The sequence below is a fragment of the Tripterygium wilfordii genome, chromosome 10 (genome assembly GCF_013401445.1).
Source record: "Tripterygium wilfordii isolate XIE 37 chromosome 10, ASM1340144v1, whole genome shotgun sequence".
NCBI lineage: Eukaryota > Viridiplantae > Streptophyta > Magnoliopsida > Celastrales > Celastraceae > Tripterygium > Tripterygium wilfordii.
The window spans coordinates 7,199,015-7,213,562 of NC_052241.1; the positions used below are offsets into that span (position 1 = coordinate 7,199,015).

At 45.3% G+C, this 14,548-nt stretch overlaps 29 non-coding genes and 10 pseudogenes across 29 annotated transcripts; all 39 read right to left on the reverse strand.

The window, feature by feature from the left end:
* Positions 1-663: 663 nt before the first annotated feature.
* LOC120008273 lies at positions 664-782 on the reverse strand (annotated as a pseudogene).
* A 234-nt stretch (positions 783-1,016) lies between these two features.
* LOC120008218 lies at positions 1,017-1,135 on the reverse strand. The gene has a single exon (XR_005470390.1). It is a non-coding gene; the product is annotated as a 5S ribosomal RNA (ribosomal RNA).
* A 234-nt stretch (positions 1,136-1,369) lies between these two features.
* LOC120008229 lies at positions 1,370-1,488 on the reverse strand. Its single transcript, XR_005470401.1, has one exon. It is a non-coding gene; the product is annotated as a 5S ribosomal RNA (ribosomal RNA).
* A 234-nt stretch (positions 1,489-1,722) lies between these two features.
* On the reverse strand, positions 1,723-1,841 carry LOC120008259 (annotated as a pseudogene).
* A 234-nt stretch (positions 1,842-2,075) lies between these two features.
* On the reverse strand, positions 2,076-2,194 carry LOC120008236 (annotated as a pseudogene).
* Positions 2,195-2,428: 234 nt separating this feature from the next.
* LOC120008276 lies at positions 2,429-2,547 on the reverse strand (annotated as a pseudogene).
* A 224-nt stretch (positions 2,548-2,771) lies between these two features.
* On the reverse strand, positions 2,772-2,890 carry LOC120008220. The gene has a single exon (XR_005470392.1). It is a non-coding gene; the product is annotated as a 5S ribosomal RNA (ribosomal RNA).
* Positions 2,891-3,124: 234 nt separating this feature from the next.
* LOC120008224 lies at positions 3,125-3,243 on the reverse strand. Its single transcript, XR_005470396.1, has one exon. It is a non-coding gene; the product is annotated as a 5S ribosomal RNA (ribosomal RNA).
* Positions 3,244-3,477: 234 nt separating this feature from the next.
* LOC120008266 lies at positions 3,478-3,596 on the reverse strand (annotated as a pseudogene).
* A 234-nt stretch (positions 3,597-3,830) lies between these two features.
* On the reverse strand, positions 3,831-3,949 carry LOC120008237 (annotated as a pseudogene).
* A 587-nt stretch (positions 3,950-4,536) lies between these two features.
* Positions 4,537-4,655, reverse strand: LOC120008231. The gene has a single exon (XR_005470403.1). It is a non-coding gene; the product is annotated as a 5S ribosomal RNA (ribosomal RNA).
* Positions 4,656-4,889: 234 nt separating this feature from the next.
* Positions 4,890-5,008, reverse strand: LOC120008225. Its single transcript, XR_005470397.1, has one exon. It is a non-coding gene; the product is annotated as a 5S ribosomal RNA (ribosomal RNA).
* A 234-nt stretch (positions 5,009-5,242) lies between these two features.
* LOC120008226 lies at positions 5,243-5,361 on the reverse strand. Its single transcript, XR_005470398.1, has one exon. It is a non-coding gene; the product is annotated as a 5S ribosomal RNA (ribosomal RNA).
* A 235-nt stretch (positions 5,362-5,596) lies between these two features.
* On the reverse strand, positions 5,597-5,715 carry LOC120008163. Its single transcript, XR_005470336.1, has one exon. It is a non-coding gene; the product is annotated as a 5S ribosomal RNA (ribosomal RNA).
* A 214-nt stretch (positions 5,716-5,929) lies between these two features.
* Positions 5,930-6,048, reverse strand: LOC120008253 (annotated as a pseudogene).
* A 234-nt stretch (positions 6,049-6,282) lies between these two features.
* On the reverse strand, positions 6,283-6,401 carry LOC120008241 (annotated as a pseudogene).
* A 234-nt stretch (positions 6,402-6,635) lies between these two features.
* LOC120008212 lies at positions 6,636-6,755 on the reverse strand. Its single transcript, XR_005470384.1, has one exon. It is a non-coding gene; the product is annotated as a 5S ribosomal RNA (ribosomal RNA).
* A 234-nt stretch (positions 6,756-6,989) lies between these two features.
* Positions 6,990-7,108, reverse strand: LOC120008198. The gene has a single exon (XR_005470371.1). It is a non-coding gene; the product is annotated as a 5S ribosomal RNA (ribosomal RNA).
* A 234-nt stretch (positions 7,109-7,342) lies between these two features.
* On the reverse strand, positions 7,343-7,461 carry LOC120008189. Its single transcript, XR_005470362.1, has one exon. It is a non-coding gene; the product is annotated as a 5S ribosomal RNA (ribosomal RNA).
* Positions 7,462-7,695: 234 nt separating this feature from the next.
* Positions 7,696-7,814, reverse strand: LOC120008208. Its single transcript, XR_005470381.1, has one exon. It is a non-coding gene; the product is annotated as a 5S ribosomal RNA (ribosomal RNA).
* Positions 7,815-8,048: 234 nt separating this feature from the next.
* Positions 8,049-8,167, reverse strand: LOC120008145. Its single transcript, XR_005470318.1, has one exon. It is a non-coding gene; the product is annotated as a 5S ribosomal RNA (ribosomal RNA).
* Positions 8,168-8,398: 231 nt separating this feature from the next.
* Positions 8,399-8,515, reverse strand: LOC120008282 (annotated as a pseudogene).
* A 153-nt stretch (positions 8,516-8,668) lies between these two features.
* Positions 8,669-8,787, reverse strand: LOC120008190. Its single transcript, XR_005470363.1, has one exon. It is a non-coding gene; the product is annotated as a 5S ribosomal RNA (ribosomal RNA).
* A 233-nt stretch (positions 8,788-9,020) lies between these two features.
* LOC120008152 lies at positions 9,021-9,139 on the reverse strand. Its single transcript, XR_005470325.1, has one exon. It is a non-coding gene; the product is annotated as a 5S ribosomal RNA (ribosomal RNA).
* Positions 9,140-9,373: 234 nt separating this feature from the next.
* LOC120008180 lies at positions 9,374-9,492 on the reverse strand. The gene has a single exon (XR_005470353.1). It is a non-coding gene; the product is annotated as a 5S ribosomal RNA (ribosomal RNA).
* Positions 9,493-9,726: 234 nt separating this feature from the next.
* LOC120008174 lies at positions 9,727-9,845 on the reverse strand. Its single transcript, XR_005470347.1, has one exon. It is a non-coding gene; the product is annotated as a 5S ribosomal RNA (ribosomal RNA).
* A 234-nt stretch (positions 9,846-10,079) lies between these two features.
* Positions 10,080-10,198, reverse strand: LOC120008173. Its single transcript, XR_005470346.1, has one exon. It is a non-coding gene; the product is annotated as a 5S ribosomal RNA (ribosomal RNA).
* A 231-nt stretch (positions 10,199-10,429) lies between these two features.
* Positions 10,430-10,548, reverse strand: LOC120008213. The gene has a single exon (XR_005470385.1). It is a non-coding gene; the product is annotated as a 5S ribosomal RNA (ribosomal RNA).
* A 234-nt stretch (positions 10,549-10,782) lies between these two features.
* On the reverse strand, positions 10,783-10,901 carry LOC120008193. The gene has a single exon (XR_005470366.1). It is a non-coding gene; the product is annotated as a 5S ribosomal RNA (ribosomal RNA).
* A 234-nt stretch (positions 10,902-11,135) lies between these two features.
* Positions 11,136-11,254, reverse strand: LOC120008365. Its single transcript, XR_005470482.1, has one exon. It is a non-coding gene; the product is annotated as a 5S ribosomal RNA (ribosomal RNA).
* Positions 11,255-11,485: 231 nt separating this feature from the next.
* LOC120008242 lies at positions 11,486-11,604 on the reverse strand (annotated as a pseudogene).
* Positions 11,605-11,838: 234 nt separating this feature from the next.
* On the reverse strand, positions 11,839-11,957 carry LOC120008181. The gene has a single exon (XR_005470354.1). It is a non-coding gene; the product is annotated as a 5S ribosomal RNA (ribosomal RNA).
* A 231-nt stretch (positions 11,958-12,188) lies between these two features.
* Positions 12,189-12,307, reverse strand: LOC120008160. Its single transcript, XR_005470333.1, has one exon. It is a non-coding gene; the product is annotated as a 5S ribosomal RNA (ribosomal RNA).
* Positions 12,308-12,541: 234 nt separating this feature from the next.
* LOC120008182 lies at positions 12,542-12,659 on the reverse strand. The gene has a single exon (XR_005470355.1). It is a non-coding gene; the product is annotated as a 5S ribosomal RNA (ribosomal RNA).
* A 234-nt stretch (positions 12,660-12,893) lies between these two features.
* LOC120008185 lies at positions 12,894-13,012 on the reverse strand. Its single transcript, XR_005470358.1, has one exon. It is a non-coding gene; the product is annotated as a 5S ribosomal RNA (ribosomal RNA).
* A 231-nt stretch (positions 13,013-13,243) lies between these two features.
* On the reverse strand, positions 13,244-13,362 carry LOC120008200. Its single transcript, XR_005470373.1, has one exon. It is a non-coding gene; the product is annotated as a 5S ribosomal RNA (ribosomal RNA).
* Positions 13,363-13,599: 237 nt separating this feature from the next.
* On the reverse strand, positions 13,600-13,718 carry LOC120008164. The gene has a single exon (XR_005470337.1). It is a non-coding gene; the product is annotated as a 5S ribosomal RNA (ribosomal RNA).
* Positions 13,719-13,952: 234 nt separating this feature from the next.
* LOC120008186 lies at positions 13,953-14,071 on the reverse strand. Its single transcript, XR_005470359.1, has one exon. It is a non-coding gene; the product is annotated as a 5S ribosomal RNA (ribosomal RNA).
* A 231-nt stretch (positions 14,072-14,302) lies between these two features.
* LOC120008201 lies at positions 14,303-14,421 on the reverse strand. Its single transcript, XR_005470374.1, has one exon. It is a non-coding gene; the product is annotated as a 5S ribosomal RNA (ribosomal RNA).
* Between the last annotated feature and the right edge of the window lie 127 nt (positions 14,422-14,548).

The following is a 14,548-nucleotide window of genomic DNA, read 5'->3' on the forward strand; positions in this document are numbered from 1 at the left end:
TGCACAATTTGTGCGCCTAGGCGCGCGCCTAGGCGCGTTACCCCTAGGCACATGATTCAAATGACCATAACTTCTCCATATGACCTCCGATTTGCATGATTTTAGATTCTACGGAAAGCTTGAGATGTCTAGTTTCCAATGCCTTTTGTTGCGCTCAATTCCAATAACGTGACAGAAAGTTATGACTATTTGAATACACGAAGGTCGGTGGACATTTTCTTCAATTCAGCCCTTTTTCCGTCGCTTTTCATCCAAACCGCAATCAACCTATCAAAATACAAATCAACACATAAATACACTCATTATTTATCAAAAGAAAGCTTAAGAGGGGGATATTTCTACCAAAAACAATAGGTATTATCATAACTATCAGCAACACGAGGACTTCCCAGGAGGTCATCGGTCCTAGTACTACTCCCGCCCAAGCACGAAATTGTTTCTCAACGTTTATGTTTGCAAACTCTTCCTTCCGCACAAGCTTGCACGCGCGTTGCGTTCCTTTCCGCTATCCCTTTTTTCTCGAATAGTATTTATTTCGCGCGTTTTTTCAAGAACTATCCGCTTGCAAACTACACAATGTCCACCCACAAAAAGAATACGAAAGTTGGAGGAGGAGAAGAACATGAGAGAAAGAAGTGACGATCGAGGAAAAAAAAGGTGGGAGGGGTGCAACAAGAGGACTTCCGAAGAGGTCACCCATCCTAGCACTACTCTCGCCCATGCACGTTTAACATCAGAGTTATGACAAGATCCGGTGCATTAGTCCTGGTATGATCACACCCGAAATTGTTTCCCAACGTGCATGTTTATAAACTTTTCCTTCCGCACAAATCTGCACGCGCGCTGGGTTCCTTTCTGCGATCCCTTTTTTGTCGAATTGTATTTATTTCACGCGACGTTTTGAGAACTATGCGCGTGCAAACTGCACAATGTCCATCCGTATAAACAATACGAAAGTTGGAGTAGGAGAAGAATATGAGAGAACGAAGTGACGATCGACGAAAAAAAAGGTGGGAGGGGTGCAACCCGAGGACTTCCCAGGAGGTCACCCATCCTCGCACTACTCTCGCCCAAGCACGTATAACTTCGGAGTTCTAATGGGATCCAATGCATTAGTGCTGGTATGATTGCACCCGAAATTGTTTCTCAACGTTTATGTTTATAAACTCTCCCTTCCGCACAAACTTGCACGCACGCTGCGTTCCGTTCCGGTATCCCTTTTTTCTCTATTTGTATTTATTTCACGTAACTTTTTGAGAACTATCCGCTTGCAAACTACACAATGTCCACCCACAAAAAGAATACGAAAGTTGGAGGAGGACAAGAATATGAGAGAACGAAGTGATGATAGAGGAAAAAAAAGGTGGGAGGAGTGCAACATGAGGACTTCTGAAGAGGTCACCCAACCCAGCACTACTCTCGCCCAAGCACCTTTAACTTTGGAGTTCTGATGGGATCCGGTGCATTAGTACTGGAATGATCGCACACGAAATTATTTCTCAACGTTTATGTTTATAAACTCTTCCTTCCGCACAAGCTTGCACGCGAGCTGCGTTTCTTTCTGCTATCCCTTTTTTCTCGAATTGAATTTATTTCGCGCGTCTTTACGAGAACTATCCTCTTGCAAACTACACAATGTCCACCCAAAAAAAGAATACGAAAGTTGGAGGAGGAGAAGAATATGAGAGAACGAAGTGACGATCGAGGAAAAAAAAGGTGGCAGGGGTGCAACACTAGGACTTCCGAAGAGGTCGCCCATCCTAGCACTACTCTCGCCCAAGCACGTTTAACTTCAGAGATATGACAAGATCCGGTGCATTAGTCCTGGTATGATCGCACCCGAAATTGTTTCCCAACGTGCATGTTTATAAACTTTTCCTTCCGCACAAGTCTGGAAGCGCGCTGCGTTCTTTTCCGCTACCCCTTTTTTCTTGAATTGTATTTATTTCGCGCGTCTTTTCAAGAACTATCCGCTTGTAAACTACACAATGTCCACCCACCAAAAGAATACGAAATTTGGAGCAGGAGAAGAATATGAGAGAACGAAGTGATGATTGAGGAAAAAAAAGGTGGGAGGGGTGCAAGACGAGGACTTCCCAGGAGGTCATCGGTCCTAGTACTACTCCCGCCCAAGCACCTTTAACTTCGGAGTTCTGATGGGATCCGGTGCATTAGTGCTGGAACGATCGCGCACGAAATTGTTTCTCAACGTTTATGTTTGTAAACTCTTCCTTCCGCACAAGCTTGCACGCGCGTTGCGTTCCTTTCCGCTATCCCTTTTTTCTCGAATAGTATTTATTTCGCGCGTTTTTTCAAGAACTATCCGCTTGCAAACTACACAATGTCCACCCACAAAAAGAATACGAAAGTTGGAGGAGGAGAAGAACATGAGAGAAAGAAGTGACGATCGAGGAAAAAAAAGGTGGGAGGGGTGCAACAAGAGGACTTCCGAAGAGGTCACCCATCCTAGCACTACTCTCGCCCATGCACGTTTAACATCAGAGTTATGAAAAGATCCGGTGCATTAGTCCTGGTATGATCACACCCGAAATTGTTTCCCAACGTGCATGTTTATAAACTTTTCCTTCCGCACAAATCTGCACGCGCGCTGGGTTCCTTTCTGCGATCCCTTTTTTGTCGAATTGTATTTATTTCACGCGACTTTTTGAGAACTATGCGCGTGCAAACTGCACAATGTCCATCCGTATAAACAATACGAAAGTTGGAGCAGGAGGAGAACGAAGTGACGATCGACGAAAAAAAAGGTGGGAGGGGTGCAACCCAAGGACTTCCCAGGAGGTCACCCATCCTCGCACTACTCTCGCCCAAGCACGTATAACTTCGGAGTTCTAATGGGATCCAATGCATTAGTGCTGGTATGGTTGCACCCGAAATTGTTTCTCAACGTTTATGTTTATAAACTCTCCCTTCCGCACAAACTTGCACGCACGCTGCGTTCCTTTCCGGTATCCCTTTTTTCTCTAATTGTATTTATTTCGCGTTACTTTTTGAGAACTATCCGCTTGCAAACTACACAATGTCCACCCACAAAAAGAATACGAAAGTTGGAGGAGGACAAGAATATGAGAGAATGAAGTGATGATAGAGGAAAAAAAAGGTGGGAGGGGTGCAACATGAGGACTTCTGAAGAGGTCACCCAACCCAGCACTACTCTCGCCCAAGCACCTTTAACTTTGGAGTTCTGATGGGATCCGGTGCATTAGTGCTGGAATGATCGCACACGAAATTATTTCTCAACGTTTATGTTTATAAACTCTTCCTTCCGCACAAGCTTGCACGCGAGCTGCGTTTCTTTCTGCTATCCCTTTTTTCTCGAATTGAATTTATTTTGCGCGTCTTTACGAGAACTATCCGCTTGCAAACTACACAATGTCCACCCAAAAAAAGAATACGAAAGTTGGAGGAGGAGAAGAATATGAGAGAACGAAGTGACGATCGAGGAAAAAAAAGGTGGCAGGGGTGCAACACTAGGACTTCCGAAGAGGTCGCCCATCCTAGCACTACTCTCGCCCAAGCACGTTTAACTTCAGAGTTATGACAAGAGCCGGTGCATTAGTCCTGGTATGATCGCACCCGAAATTGTTTCCCAACGTGCATGTTTACAAACTTTTCCTTCCGCACAAGTCTGCAAGCGCGCTGCGTTCTTTTCCGCTACCCCTTTTTTCTCGAATTGTATTTATTTCGCGCGTCTTTTCAAGAACTATTCGCTTGCAAACTACACAATGTCCACCCACAAAAAGAATACAAAAGTTGGAGGACGAGAAGAATATGAGAGAACGAAGTGATGATTGAGGAAAAAAAAGGTGGGAGGGGTGCAACACGAGGACTTCCCAGGAGGTCATCCGTCGTAGTACTACTCCCGCCCAAGCACCTTTAACTTTGTAGTTCTGATGGGATCCGGTGCATTAGTTCTGGAACGATCGCACACGAAATTGTTTCTCAACGTTTATGTTTGTAAACTCTTCCTTCCGCACAAGCTTGCACGCGCGTTTCGTTCCTTTCCGCTATCCCTTTTTTCTCGAATAGTATTTATTTCGCGCGTTTTTTCAAGAACTATCCGCTTGCAAACTACACAATGTCCACCCACAAAAAGAATACGAAAGTTGGAGGAGGAGAAGAATATGAGAGAAAGAAGTGACGATCGAGGAAAAAAAAGGTGGGAGGGGTGCAACAAGAGGACTTCCGAAGAGGTCACCCATCCTAGCACTACTTTCACCCATGCACGTTTAAGATCAGAGTTATGACAAGATCCGGTGCATTAGTCCTGGTATGATCACACCTGAAATTGTTTCCCAACGTGCATGTTTATAAACTTTTCCTTCCGCACAAATCTGCACGCGCGCTGGGTTTCTTTCCGCGATCCCTTTTTTGTCGAATTATATTTATTTCACGCGACTTTTTGAGAAATATGCACGTGCAAACTGCACAATGTCCATCCGTATAAACAATACGAAAGTTAGAGGAGGAGAAGAATATGAGAGAACGAAGTGACGATCGAGGAACAAAAAGGTGGGAGGGGTGCAACCCGAGGACTTCCCAGGAGGTCACCCATCCTCGCACTACTCTCGCCCAAGTACGTATAACTTCGGAGTTCTAATGGGATCCAATGCATTAGTGCTGGTATGATTGCACCCGAAATTGTTTCTCACCGTTTATGTTTATAAACTCTCCCTTCCGCACAAGCTTGCACGCACGCTGCGTTCTTTTCCGGTATCCCTTTTTTCTCTAATTGTATTTATTTCGCGTAACTTTTTGAGAACTATCCGCTTGCAAACTACACAATGTCCACCCACAAAAAGAATACGAAAGTTGGAGGAGGACAAGAATATGAGAGAACGAAGTGATGATAGAGGAAAAAAAAGGTAGGAGGGGTGCAACATGAGGACTTCTGAAGAGGTCACCCAACCCAGCACTACTCTCGCCCAAGCACCTTTAACTTTGGAGTTCTGATGGGATCCGGTGCATTAGTGCTGGAATGATCGCACACGAAATTATTTCTCAACGTTTATGTTTATAAACTCTTCCTTCCGCACAAGCTTGCACGCGAGCTGCGTTTCTTTCCGCTATCCCTTTTTTCTCGAGTTGAATTTATTTCGCGCGTCTTTACGAGAACTATCCGCTTGCAAACTACACAATGTCCACCCAAAAAAAGAATACGAGAGTTGGAGGAGGAGAAGAATATGAGAGAACGAAGTGACGATCGAGAAAAAAAAAGGTGGCAGGGGTGCAACACTAGGACTTCCCAGGAGGTCATCCGTCCTAGTACTACTCCCGGCCAAGCACCTTTAACTTCGGAGTTCTGATGGGATCCGGTGCACTAGTGCTGGAACGATCGCACACGAAATTGTTTCTCAACGTTTATGTTTGTAAACTCTTCCTTCCGCACAAGCTTGCACGCGTGTTGCGTTCCTTTCCGCTATCCCTTTTTTCTCGAATAGTATTTATTTCGCGCATTTTTTCAAGAACTATCCACTTGCAAACTACACAATGTCCACCCACAAAAAGGAATACGAAAGTTGGAGGAGGAGAAGAATATGAGAGAACAGAGTGACGATCGAGGAAAAAAAAGGTGGGAGGGGAGCAACACGAGGACTTCCCAGGAGGTCACCCATCCTAGTACTACACTCGCCCAAGCACGTCTAACTTCGGAGTTCTGATGGGATCCGGTGCATTAGTGCTGGTATGATCGCACCCGGAATTGTTTCTCAACGTTTATGTTTATAAACTCTTCCTTCCGCACAAGCATGCACGCGCACTGCATTCCTTTCCGCTATCCCGTTTTTCTCGAATTGTATTTATTTCGCGCGTCTTTTCGAGAACTATGCGCTTGCAAACTACACCGTGTCCACCCACAAAAAAAATATGAAATTTGGAGGAGAAGAATATGAGAGAATGAAGTGACGATCGAGGAAAAAAAAACGAGGAATTCCCAGGAGGTCACCCATCATAGTACCACTCTCACCCAAGCACGTTTAACTTCGGAGTTCTGATGGGATTCGGTGCATTAGTGCTGTTATGATCGCACCCGAAATTATTTCTCAACGTTTATGTTAATAAACTCTTCCTTCCGCACAAGCTTGCACGCGCGCTGCGTGCCTTTACGCTATCCATTTTTTCCCGAATTATATTTATTTCGCGCGTCTTTTCGAGAACTATGCGCTTGCAAACTACACAATGTCCACCCACAAAAAAAATACGAAAGTTGGAGGAGGAGAAGAAAATGAGAGAACGGAGTGACGATCGAGGAAAAAGAAGGTGGGAGGGATGCAACACGAGGACTTTGCAGGAGGTGACCCATCCTAGTAGTACTCTCACCCAAGCGCGTTTAACTTCAAAGTTCTGATGGGATCCGGTGCATTAGTGCTGGTCTGATCGCACCCGAAATTGTTTCTCCACATTTACGTTTATAAACTCTTCCTTATGCATAAGCTTGCACGCGCGCTGCGTTCCTTGCCGCTATCCCTCTTTTCTCAAATTGTATTTACTTCGCGTGTCTTTTCGAGAACTATGCGCTTGCAAACTACACAATGTCCACCCACAAAAAAAATACGAAAGTTGGAGGAGGAGAAGAATATGAGAGAACGAAGTGACGATCGAGGAAAAAAAAGGTGGGAGGGGTGCAACACGAGGACTTCCCCAGGAGGTCACCCATCCTAGTACTACTCTCGCCCAAGCGCGTTTAACTTCGGAGTTCTGATGGGATCCGGTGCATTAGTGCTGTTATGATCGAACCCGAAATTGTTTCTCAACGTTTATGTTTATAAACTCTTCCTTCCACACAAGCTTGCACGCGCGCTGCGTTCCTTTCCGCTATCTCTTTTTTCTCGAATTGTAATTACTTCGCGCGTCTTTTCGAGAACTTTGCGCTTGCAAACTACACACTGGCCACCCACAAAAAAAATACGAAAGTTGGAGGAGGAGAAGAATATGAGAGAACGAACTGATGATCGAGGAAAAAAAAGGTGGGAGGGGTGCAACACGAGGACTTCCCAGGAGGTCACCCATCCTAGAACTATTCTCGCCCAAGCGAGTTTAACTTCAGAGTTCTAATGGGATCCGGTGCATTAGTGCTGGTATGATCGCACCCAAAATTGTTTCTCAATGTTTATGTTTATAAACTTTTCCTTACGCACAAGCTTCCACGCGCGCTGCGTTCCTTTCCGCTATCCCTTTTTTCTCGAATTGTATTTATTTCGCGCGTCTTTTCGAGAACTATGCGCTTGCAAACTACACAATGTCCACCCACAAAAAAAATACGAAAGTTGGAGGAGGAGAAGAATATGAGAGAAAGGAGTGACGATCGAGGAATAAAAAGGTGAGAGGGGTGCAACACGAGAACTTCCCAGGAGGTCACCCATCCTAGTACAACTCTCGCCCAAGTGCGTTTAACTTCGGAGTTCTAATGGGATCCGGTGCATTAGTGCTGGTATAATCGCACTCGAAATTGTTTGTCAACGTTTATGTTTATAAACTCTTCCTTCCGCACAAGCTTGCACGCGGGCTGCGTTCCTTTTCGCTATCCCTTTTTTCTCGAATTGTATTTACATCGCGTGTCTTTTCGAGAACTTCGCGCTTGCAAACTACACATTGTCCACCCACACAAAAAATACAAAAGTTGGAGGAGGGGAAGAATATAAGAGAACGAAGTGACGATCGAGGAAAAATAAGGTGGGAGAGGTGCAACAAGAGGACTTCCCAGGAGGTCACCCATTCTAGTACTACACTCGCCCAAGCACGTTTAACTTCGGAGTTTTGACGGGATCCGATGCATTAGTGCTGGTATGATCGCACCCGAAATTGTTTCTCAACGTTTATGTTTATAAACTCTTCCTTCCGCACAAGCATGCACGCGCGCTACGTTCCTTTCCGCTATCCGTTTTTTCTCGAATTGTATTTCTTTCGTGCGTCTTTTCGAGAACTATGCGCTTGCAAACTACACAATGTCCACCCACAAAAAAAGTACGAAAGTTAGAGGAGGAGAAGAATATGAGAGAACGAAGTGACGATCGAGGAAAAAAAAGGTGAGAGGGGTGCAACACGAGGACTTCCCAGAAGGTCACCCATCCTAGTACTACACTCGCCCAAGCACGTTTAACTTCGGAGTTCTGATGGGATCCGATGCATTAGTGCTGGTATGATCGCACCCGAAATTGTTTCTCAACGTTTATGTTTATGAACTCTTCTTTCCGCACAAGCTTGCACGCGCGCTGCGTTCCTTTCCGCTATCCGTTTTTTCTCGAATTGTATTTATTTCTCGCGTCTTTTTGAGAACTATGCGCTTGCAAACTACACCATGTCCACCCACAAAAAAAATACGATATTTGGAGGAGAAGAATATAAGAGAACGAAGTGACGATCGAGGAAAAAAAAGGTGGGAGGGGTGTGACACGAGGACTTCCCAGGAGGTCACCCATCCTAGTACTACTCTCACACAAGAACGTTTAACTTCAGAGTTCTGATGGGATCCGGTGCATTAGCGTTCCTTTTCGCTATCTATTTTTTCTCGAATTGTAATTACTTCGCACGTCTTTTCGAGAACTTTGCGCTTACAAAGTACACAATGGCCACCCACAAAAAAAATACGAAAGTTGGAGGAGGAGAAGAATATGAGAGAACGAACTGATGATCGAGGAAAAAGAAGGTGGGAGGGTTGCAACACGAGGACTTCCCAAGAGGTCACCCATCCTAATACTATTCTCGCCCAAGCGCGTTTAACTTTGGAGTTCAAATGGGATCCGGTGCATTAGTGCTGGTATGATTGCACCCAAAATTTTTTCTCAACGTTTATGTTTATATACTCTTCCTTACGCACAAGCTTCCAGGCGCGCTGCGTTCCTTTCTGCTATCCCTTTTTTCTCGAACTGTATTTATTTCGCGCGTCTTTTCAAGAACTATGCTCTTGCAAACTACAAAATGTCCACCCACAAAAAAAATACAAAAGTTGGAGGAGGAGAAGAATATGAGAGAACGAAGTGAGATCGAGGAAAAAAAAGGTGAGAGGGGTGCAACACGAGGACTTCCCAGGAGGTCACCCATCCTAGTACTACACTCGCCCAAGCACGTTTAACTTCGGAGTTTTGATGGGATCCGGTGCATTGGTGCTGGTATGGTCGCACCCGAAATTGTTTCTCAACGTTTATTTTTATGAACTCTTCTTTCCGCACAAGCTTGCACGCGCGCTGCGTTCCTTTCCGCTATCCCTTTTTTCTCGAATTGTATTTATTTCACGCGTCTTTTCGAGAACTATGCGCTTGCAAACTACACCATGTCCACCCACAAAAAAAATACGAAAGTTGGAGGAGGAGAAGAATATGAGAGAACGAACTGACGATCGAGGAAAAAAAAGGTGGGAGGGGTGCAACACGAGGACTTCCTAGGAGGTCGCTCATCCTAGTACAACTCTCGCCCAAGCACGTTTAACTTCGGAGTTCTGATGGGATCCGGAGCATTAGTGCTGGTATGATCGCACCCGAAATTGTTTCTCAACGTTTATGTTTATAAACTCTTCCTTCCGCACAAGCTTGCACGCGTGCTGCATTCCTTTCCGCTATCCCTTTTTTCTTGAATTGAATTTATTTCGTGCGTCTTTTCGAGAACTATGCGCTTGCAAACTACACAATGTCCACCCATAAAAAAAATACGAAAGTTGGAGGAGGAGAAGAGTATGAGAGAACGAAGTGACGATCGAGGAAAAAAAAGGTGGGAGGGGTGCAACACGAGGACTTCCCAGGAGGTCACCCATCCTAGTACTACACTCGCCCAAGAACGTTTACCTCCGGAGTTCTGATGGGATCCGGTGCATTAGTGCTGGTATGATCGCACCCAAAATTGTTTGTCAACGTTTATGTTTATAAACTCTTCCTTCCGCACAAGCTTGCACGCGCGCAGCGTTATTTTCCGCTATTTTTTTTTTCTCGAATTGTATTTATTTCACGCGTCCTTTCGAGAACTATGCGCTTGCAAACTACACCATGTCCACCCATAAAAAAAATACAAAACTTGGAGGAGGAGAAGAATATGAGAGAACGAAGTGACGATCGAGGAAAAAAAAGGTGGGAGGGGTGCAACACGAGGACTTCCCAAGAGGTCACCCATCCTAGTACTACTCTCGCCTAAGCACGTTTAACTTCAGAGTTCTGATGGGATCCGGTGCATTAGTGCTGGTATGATCGCACCTGAAATTGTTTTTCAACGTTTACGTTTATAAACACTTCCTTCCGCGTAAGCTTGCACGCGCGCTAAGTTCCTTTCCGCTATCCCTTTTTTCTCGAAATGTATTTATTTCGCGCGTCTTTTCGAGAACTATGCGCTTGCAAACTTCACCATGTCCACCCACAAAAAAATTACAAAATTTGGAGGAGAAGAAGTTGAGAGAAAGAAGTGACGATCGAGGAAAAAAAAGGTGGGAGGGGTGCGACACGAGGACTTCCCAGGAGGTCACCCACCCTAGTACTACTCTCACCCAAGCAAGTTTAACTTCAGAGTCTTGATAGGATCCGGTGCATTAGTGCTGGTATGATCGCACCCAAAATTGTTTCCCAACGTTTATGTTCATAAAGTTTTCCTTCCGCACAACCTTGCACGCGCGCTGCGTTCTTTTCCGCTATCGCTTTTTTCTCGAATTGTATTTATTTCGCGCGTCTTTTCGAGAACTATGCGCTTGCAAACTACACAATGTCCACCCACAAAAAAATTACGAAAGTTGCAGGAGGAGAAGAATATGAGAGAACGAAGTGACGATCGAGGAAAAAAAAGGTGGGAAGGGTGCAACACGAGGACTTCCCAGGAGGTCACCCATCCTAGTACTACTCTCGCCCAAGCACGTTTAACTTCGGGATTTTGATGGGACGCGGTGCATTAGTGCTGGTATGATCGCACCCACAATTGTTTCTCAACGTTTATTTTTATAAACTCTTCCTTCCGCACAAGCTTGCACGCGCGCTACGTTCCTTTCCGCTATCCCTTTTTTCTCGAATTGTATTTATTTCGCGCATCTTTTCGAGAACTATGTGCTTGCAAACTACACCATGTCCACCCACAAAAAAAGTACGAAAGTTGGAGGAGGAGAAGAATATGAGAGAACGAAGTGACGATCGAGGAAAAAAAAGGTGGGAGGGGTGCAACACGAGGACTTCCCAGGAGGTCACCCATCCTAGTACTACTCTCGCCCAAGCACGTTTAACTTCAGAGTTCTGATGGGATCCGGTGCATTAGTGCTGGTATGATCGCACCCGAAATTGTTTCTCAACGTTTACGTTTATAAACACTTCCTTCCGCGTAAGCTTGCACGCGCGCTACGTATCTTTCCGCTATCCCTTTTTTCTCGAATTGTATTTATTTAGCGCGTCTTTTCGAGAACTATGCGCTTGCAAACTTCACCATGTCCACCCACAAAAAAATTACAAAATTTGGAGGAGAAGAATTTGAGAGAAAGAAGTGACGATCGAGGAAAAAAAAGGTGGGAGGGGTGCGACACGAGGACTTCCCAGGAGGTCACCCACCCTAGTACTACTCTCACCCAAGTACGTTTCACTTCAGAGTCTTGATAGGATCCGGTCCATTAGTGCTGGTATGATCGCACTCAAAATTGTTTCCCAACGTTTATGTTCATAAAGACTTCCTTCCGCACAAGCTTGCACGCGCGCTGCGTTCCTTTCCGCTATCCCTTTTTTCTCGAATTGTATTTATTTCGCGCGTCTTTTCGAGAACTATGCGCTTGCAAACTACACAATGTCCACCCACAAAAAAATTACGAAAGTTGGAGGAGGAGAAGAATATGAGAGAACGAAGTGACGATCGAGGAAAAAAAAGGTGGGAGGGGTGCAACACGAGGACTTCCGAGGAGGTCACCCATCCTAGTACTACTCTCGCCCAAGCACGTTTAACTTCGGAGTTCTGATGGGACGCGGTGCATTAGTGCTGGTATGATCGCACCCACAATTGTTTCTCAACGTTTATTTTTATAAACTCTTCCTTCCGCACAAGCTTGCACGCGCGCTGCGTTCCTGTCCGCTATCCCTTTTTTCCCGAATTGTATTTACTTCGCGCGTCTTTTTGTGAACTATGCGCTCGCAAACTACACCATGTCCACCCACCAAAAAAATACGAAATTTGGAGGAGAAGAATATCAGAGAACGAAGTGACGATCGAGGAAAAAAAAGGTGGGAGGGGTGCGACACGAGGACTTCCCTGGAGGTCACCCATCCTAGTACTACTCTCACCCAAGCACGTTTAACTTCGGAGTTCTGATAGGATCCGGTGCATTAGTGCTGGTATGATCGCACCCGAAATTGTTTCTCAACGTTTATGTCTATAAACTCTTCCTTCCGCACAAGCTTGCACGCGCGCTGCGTTCCTTTCCGCTATCCCTTTTTTCTCGAATTGTATTTATTTCACGCGTCCTTTCGAGAACTATGCGCTTGCAAACTACACCATGTCCACCGACAAAAAAAATACGAAAGTTGGAGGAGGAGAAGAATATGAGAGAACGAAGTGACGATCGAGGAAAAAAAAGGTGTGAGGGGTGCAACACGAGGACTTCCCAGAGGTCACCCATCCTAGTACTACTCTCGCCCAAGCACGTTTAACTTCAGAGTTCTGATGGGATTCGGTGCATTAGTGCTGGTATGATCGCACCCGAAATTGTTTCTCAACGTTTATGTTCGTAAAGTCTTCCTTCCGCACAAGCTTGCACGCGCGCTGCGTTCCTTTCCGCTATCCCTTTTTTCTCGAATTGTATTTATTTCGTGCGTCTTTTCGAGAACTATGCGCTTGCAAACTACACAATGTCCACCCATAAAAAAAATATGAAAGTTGGAGGAGGAGAAGAATATGAGAGAACGAAGTGACGATCAAGGAAAAAAAAGGTGGGACGGGTGCAACACGAGGACTTCCCAGGAGGTCGCCTATCCTAGTACTACTCTCGCCCAAGCATGTTTAACTTCGGAGTTCTGATGGGATCCCGTGCATTAGTGCTGGTATGATCGCACCCAAAATTGTTTCTCAACGTTTATGTTTATAAACTCTTGCTTCCGCACAAGCTTGCACTCGCGCTGCGTTCCTTTCTACTATCCCTTTTTTCTCGAATTGTAATTATTTTGCGCGTCTTTTCGAGAACTATGCGCTTGCAAACTACACCATGTCCACCCACCAAAAAAATACGAAATTTGGAGGAGAAGAATATGAGAGAACGAAGTGACGATCGAGGAAAAAAAAGGTGGGAGGGGTGCGACACGAGGACTTCCCAGGAGGTCAGTCATCCTAGTACTACTCTCGCCCAAGCGCGTTTAACTTCCGAGTTCTAATGGGATCCGGTGCATTAGTGCTGGTATGATCGCACCCAAAACTGTTTCTCAACGTTTATGTTTATAAACTCTTCCTTCCGCACAAGCTTGCACGCGCGCTGCGTTCTTTTCCGCTATCCCTTTTTTCTCGAATTGTATTTATTTCACGCGTCTTTTCGAGAACTATGCTCTTGCAAACTACACGATGTCCACCCACAAAAAAAATACGAAAGTTGGAGGAGGTGGAGAAGAATATGAGAGATCAAAGTGACGATCGAGGAGAAAAAAGGTGGGAGGGGTGCAACACGAGGACTTCCCAGGAGGTCACCCATCCTAGTACTACTCTCGCCCAAGCACATTTAACTTCAGAGTTCTGATGGGATTCGGTGCATTAGTGCTGGTATGATCGCACCCGAAATTGTTTCCCAACGTTTATGTTCATAAAGTCTTCCTTCCGCACAAGCTTGCACGCGCGCTGCGTTCCTTTCCGCTATCCCTTTTTTCTCGAATTGTATTTATTTCGTGCGTCTTTTCGAGAACTATGCGCTTGCAAACTACACAATGTCCACCCATAAAAAAAATATGAAAGTTGGAGGAGGAGAAGAATATGAGAGAACGAAGTGACGATCAAGGAAAAAAAAGGTGGGACGGGTGCAACACGAGGACTTCCCAGGAGGTCGCCTATCCTAGTACTACTCTCGCCCAAGCATGTTTAACTTCGGAGTTCTGATGGGATCCCGTGCATTAGTGCTGGTATGATCGCACCCAAAATTGTTTCTCAACGTTTATGTTTATAAACTCTTGCTTCCGCACAAGCTTGCACTCGCGCTGCGTTCCTTTCTACTATCCCTTTTTTCTCGAATTGTAATTATTTTGCGCGTCTTTTCGAGAACTATGCGCTTGCAAACTACACCATGTCCACCCACCAAAAAAATACGAAATTTGGAGGAGAAGAATATGAGAGAACGAAGTGACGATCGAGGAAAAAAAAGGTGGGAGGGGTGCGACACGAGGACTTCCCAGGAGGTCAGTCATCCTAGTACTACTCTCGCCCAAGCGCGTTTAACTTCCGAGTTCTAATGGGATCCGGTGCATTAGTGCTGGTATGATCGCACCCAAAACTGTTTCTCAACGTTTATGTTTATAAACTCTTCCTTCCGCACAAGCTTGCTCGCGCGCTGCGTTCTTTTCCGCTATCCCTTTTTTCTCGAATTGTATTTATTTCACGCGTCTTTTCGAGAACT